The sequence below is a fragment of the Rhincodon typus genome, chromosome 1 (genome assembly GCF_021869965.1).
Source record: "Rhincodon typus isolate 14 chromosome 1, sRhiTyp1.1, whole genome shotgun sequence".
Taxonomy (NCBI): domain Eukaryota; kingdom Metazoa; phylum Chordata; class Chondrichthyes; order Orectolobiformes; family Rhincodontidae; genus Rhincodon; species Rhincodon typus.
The window spans coordinates 45727149-45731259 of NC_063332.1; the positions used below are offsets into that span (position 1 = coordinate 45727149).

The 4111-nt window shown below is 43.8% G+C and overlaps 1 protein-coding gene across 1 annotated transcript in view; it reads left to right on the top strand.

The window, feature by feature from the left end:
• The first annotated feature begins 200 nt into the window (after nt 1–200).
• Nucleotides 201–4111, top strand: part of ubap2a (ubiquitin associated protein 2a) — a 108922-nt gene continuing 105011 nt past the window's right edge. Inside the window, exon 1 of the mRNA XM_048611363.1 lies at nt 201–268. The gene's annotated coding sequence lies outside the window, so the exon portion shown is untranslated. The remainder of the gene's footprint in view (nt 269–4111) is intronic.

Consider the following 4111-nt stretch of genomic DNA (forward strand, 5'->3'; position numbering starts at 1 on the left):
GCAACGGCGCTCGAAAATGACGTCAGTCATCGAGTCACAAGAGGGAAAAACGAGGAGGGAGAGGGGCGGAAAATTATTTTGTCCTTTGGAATGGAAAACCAAACGAATGATCTTAATGAAACAGTTGTTACTATTATTGATTCGGAAAAGGCTTTTTCTGAAAAGGAGCGGTTGACGGTGCGACGCTCCATGACGTCACATTGTTAAGATGGCGGCGGGGATTTGAGGCAGTCACGTGGGCCGCGCGGCTTTGTGAGCACATTAGCAGGTAAATGAGCGGCGGCAGGAGCGCTCACGCCGCAGGCACGCTCTGAGTGCGGCTCGTGGCCGCACCTGGGCCTTTTCAATTCAGCGCAGAGCTAACGGAAAGGTGACGGTGTGCGCGTGGGCTGGAGGCCGCTTCTTTGGCGTGCGGCGTGGGCTCGATGGTGTCGGTCCGAGGCCGGTGGGGGATGGGGACTAATGGCAGGGGCCTACTCCTGGAGAGCGGACTCTGTGTCCCAAATCGCCCACCCCAGGGATTCGGGGCTTCTGATCTACTCACATCTTCTCTTCCGGGCACTCTTCAAACGCAGCCTCACCACGATCCAGACCTGGGTCTTGGACCGGTAGCCACGTTTCTGATGGAAGGTCATCGACCTGAACCGTTAGCTTTGTTTTATCTGGACCCGAGTATTTCCAGCGTTTTCTATCCCCACCCCATCTCACGTTTTCAGCTCCTGTGGTATTTGGTATATTGTGGTGTTAAGCTGTCATTGTTGTGGACAGGGTGTACTGGGGGAGACATCTCTGCTTTCCTACTAGTTTAATTAAACCGTCAGTAGTTTAATTTTGAAGTTGGGTGTTTTCCTTTTTGTTTGGTAGTTGTTTCAGTATGCCCTGTTATCGGTTCAAAGAACTGACGAAAGTCAGTTGATGAAGCCCGTTAGTAAGGTGGGATCCTATTGGAGACGGTGTGCGGTTAAGAGATCAAATGGTAGCTTTAACGCACATTCAAGACCCTCGAGTTGGAAAGAATGCAATCTTGAATTCGATGTTTACCATCAATGAGATGTACTTTTAATCTGTAGTTGGAATTAAACGGAGGATGTGCTTATTTCGATTGAGTGTTGAAATCTTAACGTTTTAACTGAAATGTGAATAAAATCTTGTAGAATAAAATTTAAGGCTGGTTTGCGTGAACCTCAGCTTTCATTTGAGGTCAGTTTGATTCGTGGATAGGGAGGAAAGAAATTGTGGTTGGGAGGGGGAAGAAATATGAGCTTGACCCTCCTGATTACAAAATACCAGACATCCTATTTTTAGACTTGAGAACTGCCTTAAATTTTATTCTTGGAGCCCCAGGTACTGAAGTTATCAAAACGTTACAGGTCAATATGGTGTGTTAGTTTGAGTTACAATATTTCTCAGATACATAGTCATTAGGTTTTAGCTTTCTGGGCTTAAAAATAGATTGCTGTTTTGCCATTAACTTTTTTGAAGTTTAAACTTGAGGAGAGGCCAGGATGGACTTGCCCAGTGTGCGTAAGTGTTGGATTTGGCTTCAGTGCAACTAACTCAGAAAAATCAGGTTTTAGTCCAGTACCAGGTCTTGTTGAACATGTTAGTTCGCTGAGCATTCTTGTTGTTACAGTTGTGCAGTCTGCTAACCTCCTGTTTCCTCCTGTTTAGGCTAAAGTGGGGAATATTTGTGGTTGTGATAACGTGGGGAACTGAATTGGGCAGGAGTGGCAGGCGATTAAAAACGTAATTATATCGTGCTTTTCACACTCACGGATGCCTCAAAAACATTTAACAGCTGTCCAAGTACTTGTAAGATGTATTCACTGTTGTAATGTTAGAAACTCACGACAGGTTCCCATAGACAACCAATTTTGATGACTTGATAATCTGTTGATTGAGGAATATATGTAGGCCAGGACACAGGAAAGTAAGCCCACCACCTGTCTTACATCCTACCAAGAAGGAAATGAGCCTCTGGTGACTTGATTAGCCTAAAGACAGTGCTTCAGTCAGGCCGCATGAGTTATTCGCCTTGATGTTTTTTGCTGTCAAGGTTTGGAGTGCAACTGGAATGTTGAACCTTGCGACTTAAGAATTCAGTTGGTATTAACTGAATGCCTGCTTATCATCGACATTCTTGTATGGGAAAATGAGCCTTTTAATGAACACATGGAAAACCATGTTCGTTTTTCAATATGCTTCCACAGAACTGTACTTCTCATCTGATTTGAATCAATGGCAAGATCCTGGAACATGGATTCTTTTCTGTATTTTGGGAGGCATCTCTGGACAAAGGGAGGCAAAATGACAAAATTCATCATTGCCTCCACTTTGCCAACTAGACCATTTCCCATTTGAGGGAAAGACTGTCAGGATCTTGGACCTGAGACTAAAGTTCCTGGTTTATTGGGCAACAGTGATTACCACCTTCCATGTGTTTCGGAGGCTTGCACAACTGACAGCTGCCACTTGAGTGCATTTGAGAAGTACCACCAGGTTCTCAAGATTCTTCAAAATTCATAGGAACTAGAAGACAGGAGTAGACCATTTGATTTTTCGAGCCTGCTCTGCCATTCAGTATGATGACACCACCACGACCACGATCACCACCACCACCACCTCCTCCCCCACCCCCTGCCAATATCCTCTGACCTACAAGAGCTATATCTACCATAATCTTGAAAACTGTGTTTTGGCCTCAATCACATTCTATGGTAGTGAATTCCACAGGCTCACTTGGGTGAAGAAATTTCTCCTCATCTCAGTCCTAAAGGTTTATTCCTTATCCTATGACCCCAGGTTCCGGACTCCTCACCCTTCTTGCATCCAACCTGTCTAGTGCTTTTAGAAACTTGTAGGTTTCTAAGAAATTCCGTCCACTCCCAATTCATTGTTCTGAACTCCAGTTAATACGGTCCTAACAGATTCATTCTCTCCTTGTACATCAGACCTGTCATCCCAGGAATCAATTTGGCAAATCTTCGCTGCACTTCCTCTACAAGAACATCCTTCCTAAGATAAGGAGACTCAAATTGCACGTTATTCCGATGTGGCCTCAGTGATGCTCTGTGTAATTGCAGTAAGATATCCTTGCTCCTATAATCAAATCCTCTTGCTCTTGAAGGTCAGTAATTTGCTGCTTTTACTGCTGGTGCACAAGGACACCAGGTCTTGCTGAACATTTCCCCTGTCAACTTGCAGTCTTCAAATAATTTGCCTTGCTGTTTTTGCTACCAAAGTGGATAACCTCATTTATCCACATGCTGCATTAGCATGCATATTTGCTCACTCAGTCAGCCTGTCCAAAGTACTGTAACATCTTTGAATCCTTCTCACAGCTCACCCTTCCACCCAGCTTTGTATTCAATGGCAAGAAATACAATCCAATAGTAGCATCTGTCCCCAAGCAAACGTGCCTGGTGTAGAGGCAGTTATGATTCAAAGCCAGTTTTGTTGGGTAGAGCATGCACAGAATGGAAGGAGACTTCCAGGAAGACCACAAACAATTTGGACATGTCTTTTGTTTTGATCAGAGAATTTTCCAGATATCGTGCAACTCATAAAAGCAAAGAAACAAGCCATCTAATCCTGAGGACTGTCTGACAAAGATATTAAGGAGAGGATAGAGAATCTACAAGAAAAGGAGGTAGCAAGGATTGTGCATGTTTTGACACTGCTTTTAACAATTTATGGAAGTACATTATGATGTTCATTAAAGTACTAAGGTGAATTTCCCATTGCTATTAAAGCTATGCCTTACAGTAAACCACTGGAGTTGAATGAATCTCATTCAATGCAATAGATTTAGCCATTAGAATAGACTGACTTTGAAAGAAGAACATTCAAGTTTCTTTTGACAAAGAAGTTGGGATACCTGCCTTTCTAAAAATCATTGTGGAAGAGTCATCCCTCTTCTTCTTGTCTCCAACCTCTCTCCCTGTGACGCCTCTTCTGAATGTATTTATCTCAATTTCATGGTCCCTTGCTGGCTTATAATGCCTCTTTTTATGTAAGCCTGGGCAGAATCATGGAATGTTGCTAACTCTAAACTGGGCATCAAAGATGATTTGATAACAGTGTGGAGCGGGAGGAACACAGCAGGCCAGGC